General features: G+C 34.6%; 1 protein-coding gene across 1 annotated transcript in view; it reads left to right on the top strand.

The window, feature by feature from the left end:
- LOC138700128 (zinc finger protein ZFP2-like) overlaps positions 1–12,207 on the top strand; it is a 133,929-nt gene that overhangs the window by 109,415 nt on the left and 12,307 nt on the right. The window lies entirely within an intron of this gene.

A 12,207-nucleotide genomic window follows, 5' to 3' on the forward strand; every position in this document is an offset into this window, starting at 1 on the left:
CTAGCCATCACAGAAGTGTTCTCAGTTGGCCAAAATTCATTCTTTGTAACTGATTTCGGACCTTCACCTGCAGTCTCCTCACCTGAAATAATAATAATAATAATAATAATAATAATAATAATAATAATAATAATAATAAACTGCTATCACTTATACGTATTTTAAGTTTGAATGATAATCAATCTTCCATCCAGGCTATGAGAATGCAAAAAGTTATTGTTCTTAATAAGTGAACACCCTGGGGACTGAGTTCAATGTAACATTTGATGTAGCATTATAGCATAACACATATACTTATTAATATAGAACATATCAATATCATATTAATCACTTATCTTCATATTAGGACTTTTGCTTCATGTTTAAAATTGGTTGATTTCGAAATTTCACCTGTAGTCTCATCTGTAATAGTAATAAAAATAAAATAATAATAATAATAATAATAATATTTTCTGAAATTTTATTTTAACTTTAAAATATTTTCTCAGTTTTAATTACCGGTACATTGAATATTCCATCTAGGCAGTGTCAATGCAAAAGTCTTGTTCTTTATGAATTTATATACCGTAACATAGTATATTATTCATTAGTAGACCTACAAATATGTGAAAATCAAATTTTATATTAATACCTTACCTTCATAGTTAATACGACTAGCTTCTTGTCTGAAATTCAATAAAGCCAAAGAAACACACAATTTGCCTCTGATATACATATTGTTTCTGTTGTCTTCACATCTGCATGTGCTAGGAGCTGAGATGATGGTCAATGTCAGAAATGCCACTTATCAGTGACCTGTAGGTTGAAGTGTGTGGGCAATGAGGAAAAATAATGTACTGGTATTCAGTGAGGTGATAATTCTGCTAATATTCAGTTGTTCTGAACTAAACACCTAAGTCGGTGGGAAGCTGTTGGTATAAACTCTTAAGTTTACTTATGTGTTTTTGTCTTACAATAAATTAGGCAAAATATAATGGGTCGATTTTTTTTTCTGAATCCATTTTTCTCCTTCATATACTTCAATATTGACTTAAGTTTTTATGACTGCAGGTGAGATATAACCTACACTTTTGATTAATGCAATAAAGATACCATTTTTGACTTAGGTGCTTTTTCCCGAACACCTTAAAATTATTCTCCTACTTCTGAGAAGAATGTAGGCTGCTTCCTTTAGAAAATAAGTGCGTTCCCGAAATAGAAAAGTGTCGTAACTAAAAAAAAAAAAAAAAAAAAAAAAAAAAAAAAAAAAAAATAGTTATGTATGTCATTTAATGTGTTCTTTTATGTTCTTTCGTCCTAGAATACTGCCATATTTTTTGGCCAAATTTACAATTTTGTAAGCAATGTTTCAGTTTTCTGTTTTATACTTTTTCTCAAATCAAGTAGAACACTGTGGTATCAAAGTTACAACAGTTTTCAAGAGCGATTCTTTTATTGTTGGCAGTTTTGTAACTTAGATGCGACAATTAATTTTCTTATGCCTTCATGTTGTCTTAAAAAAGTGTCACTGTTGCCATAGTGGAAAAAAATCTGTTTGTTACTCACATTCTTATTCTGTGTTTGTGATAGACAGACAGACAGACAGATAGATAGTTTATTTTGCAAAAACATGTGGAACATATATGGCATGTCATATACAATTTAAAATTCATAATATCATACAATGGATTCAAATTAAGATACATGAATATTAAAAACCTCATCGACATCATACAATGGATTTGCCAATAACATAGTCCTAATTCGTGTCCTAAACACTCGGAATGGAAGATTCCTTATATTAACAGGTAGACTATTAAATAATTTTAAAGCAAAGAATAGAAAACTGTTTTGAGTAATACTGTATTTACATTTGTCAATATATAAATTTGTATTATTTCTTGTAGAATATTTATGAACAGAAATACATGCTATGTAATTATTAATGTTATTCCGAATGTAAAAGAGACAGGCCAATACATACATAGACGACAATGTCAAAATTTGTGACCTTATAAAAAGAGGTTTACAATGAGTCGTATTTGATACTCCATGAATTAATCTTAAAGCTTTCTTTTGTAATATGAAAAGAGCTTGAGCAGAAGTATGGTGACCCCTAAAGAATAATACCATAATGTAAATGACTTTGTATATGGCTATGAAATATTGTAAACAATACCTTGTTAGGTAAATTATTCCTTAACAACCTTAACATATATAGGTCTTTACTTATTTTCTTAGCAACATAGTCAATATGAGATTTCCATCCCATTCTAGGCTCAAGAAAGATGCCCAGAAACCTAACAGCAGTATTACTAACAGTAGTAAGACGATTAATACCAAAGTTTAATTTAACAGTTTTGTTAGAATTAATCATAAGGTTATTCGCACTACACCAATCAACAACCCTACTTGATACATCAGCAAGTTCCATAGACAATATGAATATGAATAATATTAACGGCTAAATCATCAGCAAACATGAAAGACTCAGAACATCCATCCCGAATATAGTTGGGAAGATCATTAACATAAATAATAAACAATAAAGGTCCCAAAATTGAGCCTTGAGGCACACCATGTTTTAATACCTGATACTGTGACCTTTTACCATTTTCCAAAACAGATTGATGCCTATCATTCAAATAAGACGCTAAAAATTTTACACTAAGACCATTAAAACCATAATATTTAAGCTTAAGTAAAAGAGTTTCATGAGAAACTGTGTCGAAAGCCTTTGAGAAATCATAAAAACTACTACTAATATGATAACTATTTTCAATACCCACAAAACAACGTTTAACAAAGGACACCACCGCCTCCACAGTACTATGTAAAGTCCTAAAACCATATTGACAGTTGGTGAACAAAGAGTTAGATTCAAAGTAATTGTAGATTTGTTTCTTAAGCAAAATCTCAAAAACCTTCGACAAAGTAGGTATTATACTTATAGGTCTATAATTAGATATCTCATTTGTACAACCTTTTTTAAAAATAGGAATTACCTTAACAAACTTAAAAGAATCAGGGAAAACTCCAGAGTCTATACAGCAATTAAAAATATGGGCAAGAGGCTCAATAATGTAGACCGAAGCAATCTTCAATATTTTAGAATTAATGCCATACACATCAAGACAAGAGCTATTGTTCATACCTAAAATAACATCATAAATTTCATCAACACCAAAATAACCCAGATAAGCCTGAACCTTTTCTCACTAGGGATTTCATCATATCTTATAAAATGTATTTAAAATATTCGTTTATATAGTTTTTAACAACCACTGTGTAATCATGGCATTGGGTTTTGAAATAAGTGGCGTCCTACATATAGGTCGGTAGGATATAGGGAGAACGTATGGGCAATATGCATTAGTTGTCCAAATTGTAGGAGCGAATGCAGATAAAACGAGTTGTGATCTCAATGTAAATCAAAACTACAATAATATAGTGCAACAGTGTAATTTTAGACTGAATACTTTAACTCATTCTTGTGATAATATGTTATAAACTGTAAAAACAAATTGTTTTCTCTTATATACTCCTGAAGTGAGCAAAGTAATAATATCAACATTCAGTGTTCATTACTGTGAATTGCAACATAATAAATCCACATATATTATTCAGCGGTAAATTGTGCAATATTCTAACTTGAAAATGAAAATTAACTAATCACAGTGATCATTTAAATATACTGTCACATACATGGGAAGTTCTGAATATTTACTACACATTAGTGTGATATACAAGAAACACTTGACATGTAAGCCAATGCCACACTTCCTTCCTACAGGAAGTCTTCTGATGACACACTCTACACCTGGTTTGACAGTTCTGTTAGAGCACCAAATGTTCGAGCATGTTGTATCTCGAATCTGCATGTTCCATTCGCAATGCCTTGCTTGGGCCTCTTTTTGTTGAGCGCTTATTTGTCGTCTGAATGCCAGATGATCCAGCTTTCCGTCATTATTTTTGTGGAGAAGCCATGCACTTTGCTCAGCCATGTCAATACACTGCATGATTATGGGGAAGTACCATTTTTTACCACGAATGATAGTTCTATACAATGATATATTCTGATTTGCACAATCAACTCCACCTATGTGTTTGTTGTAGATAGATATATTTCCGGGCTGAGAAATTTGAATTTTATTTTTCTCAAGTCTTGAATATCTAGAGACACTTTGCAGTGCGTTCACAGGCACGGCATTTTATGCTACAGTAACGACACTGTTATCGTGCCACTTGCAAACGAGAACTTTTGCTTCAGCTGTTTGGAAATCATAAGATCCTCTCTATCTTTTCTTCATCTCAAGAGTAGTCACCAAGGGGCAGTTTGACTTCCTGTTGTCTCAAATTGTAGCAGAAGCTCTGATTTTTCGCTTTCCTAGCTCCACAAATAGAGGAATACTGGTGAAAGAGTTGTCGAAGAAAAAGTGATAGGCTGCATCAGGGTGCTCAAACCTTAACACGTCAGAATACTGTACCACAATGCAACCTCCCAAGCCGTAATGTTGATAATCTTCTTTTATTGGGATCGAAGGCCCTTGATATGGCTCAAACCAAATGACGAATCCATTGTCTGTAGCGCCAAGCCAAAATTTGAAGCCATACCTGATGAGTTTATTCTTGATAAATTGTTTGCAGCCATGGTGCTCTTGAAAATCTGCTCTTTTATTCACTATGTAACATACATATTGCTGGATTACAGAATTTTAAATATCAAAAAGACAAAATTATTTTAACAGAAATGTATGCGGATCATCCTACCATCCTACATATAGGTCGCTTCAGTTTAGCTTATTATAGACGCGAAGTAATCACAATAAATTGCAATTTTACTTAATAATACGTTGTAATCATGTCTTATCAGTGTACAAATAAAATTACAAAGTTCTAGTTCCACTTAAAAGTAAATAAAATAAATTACACTTACAAAGTGTTTGTCATGGCAAGACACAGACAACTTCCAAACACAAGTATACTAGGATATGAACACTTGCAACATCGGCTGTCTCATCAACAACTAAATAGATGTCTATAACATTAGCAAGAGGACTGCCAACTTGTAGGAAGTCAAAGAGATAGATTTAAATTGAGAAAATATATGCCGTCCTACATATAGGTCAGTAGGTTTATCTGGGTAAGCAAATGTCTGAATAGGTTTAACTCTATTAACTAAAAAATCTTGAGCTTGGTGATTTTTTGTGAGGTTATTAACAATAAAATTAATCTTATCAATAAAAAAATTATTAAATTGGTCAGCATCAATATCTGATGAAGAAACTTTAGATTTAGACTGGCTGTTTGTAAGACTAGAAATAATTGACCAAGTCATTTTGGTTTTATTATTAGAAGCATTAATTAAATTTGAAAAGTAATTAATTTTTGTACACCTTAAATTTCTTTTATATAATTTTTTAGTTTGATGATAGATATCTTTAAACTCATCAATGCCTTGATAAACATATAAATCATAAAATAATAGACATCTCTGTTTAAGATTATGGAGCTCATTAGTATACCACTTATTATAATTATATTTCCTCGTATTTGGCACAATTGTATTATCAACAAAGGGAAAAGGGTATAATTGCAACGACCGGGGTATTATTATGGCGAACGTGCGCAAGGTACTACGTGAAACAAATGAAGCATATATGCATGTAGCGATGAGAGAAAGGCTGTTGTCTTGTATTAGAAAAGGAAATAAGTTGTAATGGTTTCATATATGAAATCGTGGACGTAGTTTATAGATTTAACACCTGAGTCGCGTTGAAACGATGTTCTGGATACCTGTACAGCAAACAGAATTCGAGGCCCGTAAAAATGTAATTCTTTAGAGCAAATATCAGTATGAAAGAATTGCAAGTAAAACGTCAAAATAGAATATAATTATAATGAGCCAATGACACGAAGTATACTCCCATACTTTCAACCCAGTGAGTGCATTGTATGCTGAGTTTGAGCCCTGTACGACTATAACAGGCCTCTATACAGTAGGTCTGCAAAGAAAATGCAGGGATAATGTCAAAATTAGCTTAAATAATGAAAATATCGATAGTTTTAACTCAAAGACGGCATTATTTCCCGACTTTGAACCTTGTACACTTATAAGTCAATAATGTGTATGAAGGGAGAGCGGTAAACTATATTTTTTTTATATATTTTTTCTAATTTGCGAACATAATGGCCATAGACCAAATAGTAACAGGTCTTAGTTTGAAATCAGTGAGACATTATATCACAGTCTATTATATACAGTCACGAAGCTTGAGTTTTAAGGGTGCTAGAAACAATAGACTGCGACGGTACTATTTTGCATTGCTTGTAATGAGGTTAGCGACCCTAGTGGTGAGCAACTACCCAATGTTTGCATATTTATTACGTATTAAGCTTCGCGACTGTATATACCAGACTGTGATTATATCCCGAATTCAATCCTTGTATACTGATAAGAGGTTAGTACAGGTATGAATTATGTAAGAAATTGCAGAATGTAATACTACAATCCCTCCTACCAGAATACAAACATGCCATAGTTTCAACCCAGTTAGGATTTATTTCCCAAGTTTGACCCTTGTAGAATTTGCTAAAAAAAATTCCAGATCATGTAAACATAAGTCTCCAGCACAAATACACATACCATTGTAGGCCACAGTGTGAATCGAGTCATGGAATTATTTCCTGTGGACAGAAAAGAGAGTGGATTGAGAGGGCAGAGATAAGAGAGAGAGAGAGAGTGAACTGAGGGCACCAGAAAAAAACCAAGAGTACAGATTGGACAACGAAGACAGACAGACAGAGGACAGAGGGTGGCAGAGACAGGCCAGATAGTAGACTTACTTAATTATTGGCTTTTAAAGAACCCGGAAGTTCATTGCTGCCCTCACATAAGCCTGCCATTGATCCCTATCCTGAGCAAGATTAATCCAGTCTCTACCATCATATCCCACCTCCCTCAAATCCATTTTAATATTATCTTCCCATCTACATCTCGGCCTCCCCAAAGGTCTTTTTCCCGCCGGCCTCCCAACTAACACTCTATGTGCATTTCTGGATTCGCCCATACGTGCTACATGCCCTGCCCATCTCAAGCATCTGGATTTAATGTTCCTAATTATGTCAGGTGAAGAATACAATGCATGCAGCTCTGCGTTGTGTAACTTTCTCCATTCTCCTGTAACTTCATCCCTCTTAGCCCCAAATATTTTCCTAAGAACCTTATACTCAAACACCCTTAACCTATGTTCCTCTCTCAAAGTGAGAGCCCAAGCTTCACAACCATATAGAGCAACCAGTAATATAACTGTTTTATAAATTCTAACTTTCAGAGTTTTTGACAGCAGATTAGATGACAAATCCTTCAAATAAGTCAGATAGTAGAATGGCAGATAAAAAAGTTAATTCTTTTTCTTCCACCTAGGACACATTTCGCCATCATTTTATTCTCATGTTATTATCATCACTATCATAATCTGAGTTAAGTTCGCAGTGCAGCATGCTACACATGTTACATGAGCATGATCATTCGTCCACAAATACCATTCACAGAACAAGAGAGATAAAGCACAATAAGCCTCAGGCTGCAGTGTAAGCCTCTGGGCCCTTCCTCGAAAACAAGGAAAACATATGTGAGGGGCCTATAGAGCCTATGGTGCCTCTGCTCAGGGCCTCATGATTCTGGGGGCCTCAAAATCCAGGAACAAGCCTTTTTTAAATGAATTATGCAAAATGAAATAGACAATAACGCTGCCAACTGAAAATCAGAATTGAGGAAATAAGTAATTACTTAATGAATTACTGTATTATGTTAGAAAACGCATAAAAAATCAGTTTATTGATTTAAGTTTAGAATCATAAGTTGATTGCAGAGTTTAATGTGTTCAACTTGTTGGTTATCATGTACAATTTATTCAAATTGTAACAGTAGACAAAGTAGACAACATTGTCAGTATTGTACTGAGTGTTAAACCAGTGCCTAGTGCTTGTGTTCCTTGCAGCTTACAATTTCTGTTAGTATAGGACCATTATCGTTGTATAGTGGTAGTCTTGAAATGTTTTTATAGGAATGTTCATAATTGAAAATGAAATTCCCGAGCAAATTTGAGTTTGGAGCCAATAAAATAAAATGGAAAGCTATTGAAATTTAAAAACAGGACAAACAACGCTTATCAATGAGCAAACATGTTCGTTCATATGTTACCGGTACTAGCAGTAACTCCTTTACACACAGAGACCTCTAGTTTCAAAAAGTTAAGAATGTTTTAACATAGACTACTAAAGATTTTGGCATACAAAGACAACAATTCGCCACAGCTACTAAATTGTGGAGAGCCAAGGTATTTTTTTTTTTTTTGTATAAGGCTAAGCCCATAATTTAGGAAAAATGAACATTGCTTTCATACTCCTGAATTCTGCACCAGAGGAAACAAGGGACAGCACAAGTACTACAACCAATGCAATCAGCTCTGACCTGTCTTGTGGCCATAATCACTGATACCTTAAGGGATCACTTTATTTTTAATCCTTCTCCTCAAAATAGAGAATTAATTAAAACCTCTGTGAAATAAATACATGGTGGAAGGAGATAGGTGACAGAATTTAAATGAAATAAGATAGATCTAGTTGTCATACACGAAAAGGGGCCTCATGAAGAAAATTAAGCTCTGGGCCTCTGAAATTGTAAATCAGGCCCTAGTCCTTTATGAAGAAACTAATGTATAATGTTATACCTTATTGCATGACAACGTTTAGGAAAGTTGCTTCACTTATTTCCCTAAATTTGATGAATAGAATAATGGTAGAATATTGAAAACGCATTGCATACGCAAGTAGTTTACAACATCAATATAAAAAATACAGAAATAGCATAATTAGTAATGATGGGTTTTGGACATGATGCCCACCATAACAAAGTGTTTGCAAAGAAAGAGTGATTAATGCACAATGCTGCACAGGAAACAGTTTCATATGTACTAGCATTGAGGGACAAGTTAACAGTGGCGAAGCTAAGGTGTAAATACTTGGTTGGCTGAAAAAATCTGCTCACCTTATATATTTTTATACAGCAGATGTTTATCGGCTTTTATATCAAATGTCTTTGTGACACAGACCCTACAAGAAGATGATGACCACTCATTTCCACCCCCAAACAGAATATAGGCCTAACTTAAATGTAACAGAGCACCCTGTTAGCCGAGGATATATCTTATACCATGAATATTGAAATTTTCTATTTTGTCTGCCACAATCTGCTATTTTCATATGTAAATGTGGTGTCAATGTCAATGTCCTATCTTAGTGAGCCCATTTTGTTTCATATGACCTACCTGGAAACTGTTTTTCTTTTAATTCTGCAAATAATGACCTCAATGAACTCTCTGTACGAGCGCTTTTACACAAAAGTAGTATGCAACACACAAACGCATGCAAGTTAACCCCACATCCTGCTACTGAGTTGTAGAGAACTGATACCCCCTCCTTACTGGCCTTCCCTCAAGCCTGTGAGCAAGAAGAAGCCATCTGCCACACTGCCAAGAACTCACACAATTTTGTATGAGAACATTTTGGTGTACGTATAATTTCCTGTGGAACAGATTTTCCGTATCCATCATTATAGGATCCATTTCAACTGCAATAGAATTGTCACCTTATAGAATTTTTTAAATCTTTCTAAGTTTATCAAGATCAAAATTTTTGGAAAACACATTTTTACACTTTTTCCTAACTAATGAACCCCGTTTCCCTGGTACACTGTCTATTCTTAGCATTGCATCATCCACAATTGTCACTGTCTTAGTCAAAGGCTGCCCTCTTTCTTGAAGCTGGCAGATCACTTGTGGCAGGAAACCAAACTTGGCCGCAATGAAAGTTAAATCATTTTTCACTCTGAAGAATTGAGAAGTTTTTTGGCTGCTACAATTGAAGATGCTTCATCCTCCAGAGCGTTCACCACCTCAGTTATAGTCAGGAAATTTGAAGTGTAGTAAAGTGCCGCTGAGACCCATATCCCCCCTCTCGTTAAGATAGGTTTGGGGGGGCAGAGGTATATTTGGTGCAATGGATTTAAACCTCAGAATTTTTGATGGGGCTTTCAGAAACATCTTCTTAATACTGGAAATCAAATTATCGACATCCGACTCGTCAATAATTTTTTTAATTAATAAACTTCCTCGTATCCACAAACGATTAGGCAAAATACGAGAATTTTACTTGAAGCAAGTAAAGAGATAGGTTTGGAAGTAAATCCCTAAAAGACAAAGTATATGATTATGTCTCGTGACGAGAATATTGTACGAAATGGAAATATACAAATTGGAAGTTTAGCCTTTGAAGAGGTGGAAAAATTCAAACACCTTGGAGCAACAGCAACACAAATATAAATGATACTCGGGAGGAAATTAAACACAGAATAAATATGGAAAATATCTGTTATTATTCGGTTGAGAAGCTTTTATCATCCAGTCTGCTGTCGAAAAATCTGAAAGTTAGAATTTACAAAACAATTATATTACCGGTTGTTCTTTATGGTTGTGAAACTTGGACTCTCACTTTGAGAGAAGAACATAGGTTAAGGGTGTTTGAAAATAAGGTGCTTATAAAAATATTTGGGGCTAAGAGGGATGAAGTTACAGGAGAACAGAGAAAGTTACACAACACAGAACTGCACGCATTGTATTCTCCACCTGACATAATTAGGAACATTAAATCCAGACGTTTGAGATGAGCAGGGCATGTAGCACGTATGGCGAAGCCAGAAATGCCTATAGAGTATTAGTTGGGAGGCCGAAACGTAGATAATATTAAAATGGATATGTTGATAGAGTCTGGATTGGTCTTGCTCAGGATAGGGACCAAGGGCGGCAATGAACCTCCGGGTTCCTTGAAAGTCAGTAGGAAAGTAAGTAAGTAAATAAACTTCCTCGTATGTAATCGTGAAAAGTTTGTAAATAATTCAACAGTTCATAGCATCAAAAATATGACTTTCATAGTCCATCGCCAAGTCTATCATGCTATCAAGTAGGAGTGCGTTATATGTCAGTAAAAATTTTTAGTAGTCTCCCTATGGATATATAAAAATCAAACTCAAAACTTAAGATTATTTAGGGCCAAATTAAAGAAGTATTTAATTTCCCATGCCTTCTATTCTGTATGTGTATATATGACATTCAAGAACTGTTTTATGAATATATCTGTGTTGTATTAAGTATTGATACTAAACCTTTGTGTTGTACTAGTATAGTATATTTTAAGACTCTTATGTAAATAATTTAACTAGATTGCGACTATAACTACGACTATATTGGCCCTACCTAGTACTATTAAGAATTTTTTGACATGTTGAATATTGCAAGCATACCAAGGAATGTAAATAAATACAATACAGTACAGAGAGAGGTAGTCAGACAGACAGAGGCAGTGACAGATTGACAAAGGGAGTCAGACACACATACACACAGAGAGAGAGAGAGAGTGAGACAAACAGACACAGAGGCGGACAGATAGAGGTAGTCAAACCTCAAACAGACACACAGAGACAGAGATAGAGAGACAGACACAAAGAGAGACTGATAAACAGAGACAGACAGACGGAAGGGGAACAAACAGACACACACAGACAGAGAGAGAGAGAGAGAGAGAGGCAGACAGAGGAGACAAACAGACAGACAGTCAGTCAGTCAGAGGGAGACAAAGAGACACAGAGACTGATAGACGGGGGAGTCATACAGACACAGAAACTGTGACAGCAGACAGACAGACAGAGGGAGACAAATAAACACACAGAGACGGACAGACAGGCGGGAGACACATATAGACAGAGATAGTGTATTTTACAGAATGTTTACTTTAACCCTCATCGCCCATTTTAAATTGTTATTTAAATTGTTGAAGATTAATAAATTCTAACGTACCCTACCTCATGTAATAATGCAACTTTCAACTCCTGAACCTTTTTACTGCGATCTTCAACAACAAAAACCATCGTATCTCTGTGTGGACTAGTAATGACGCATTATATTATGTTTTCTTCTTTCTTTCAAACGTTTGTGGCAGATAAGGCACTGAGTATTGTCTCCAGCTGCTGTAAAAAAATTTTTTTTGACTTACACCACTTCTGCTCTGAACGGCTCATTTATTTCTACAACTCTTATTTAACGATGGATTGCCACCACATAATTCTGCATTAAAGTGTCTTACATTTTTCCTCTTTCTATTTCATAGATA

The sequence above is a fragment of the Periplaneta americana genome, chromosome 5 (assembly GCF_040183065.1).
Source record: "Periplaneta americana isolate PAMFEO1 chromosome 5, P.americana_PAMFEO1_priV1, whole genome shotgun sequence".
NCBI lineage: Eukaryota > Metazoa > Arthropoda > Insecta > Blattodea > Blattidae > Periplaneta > Periplaneta americana.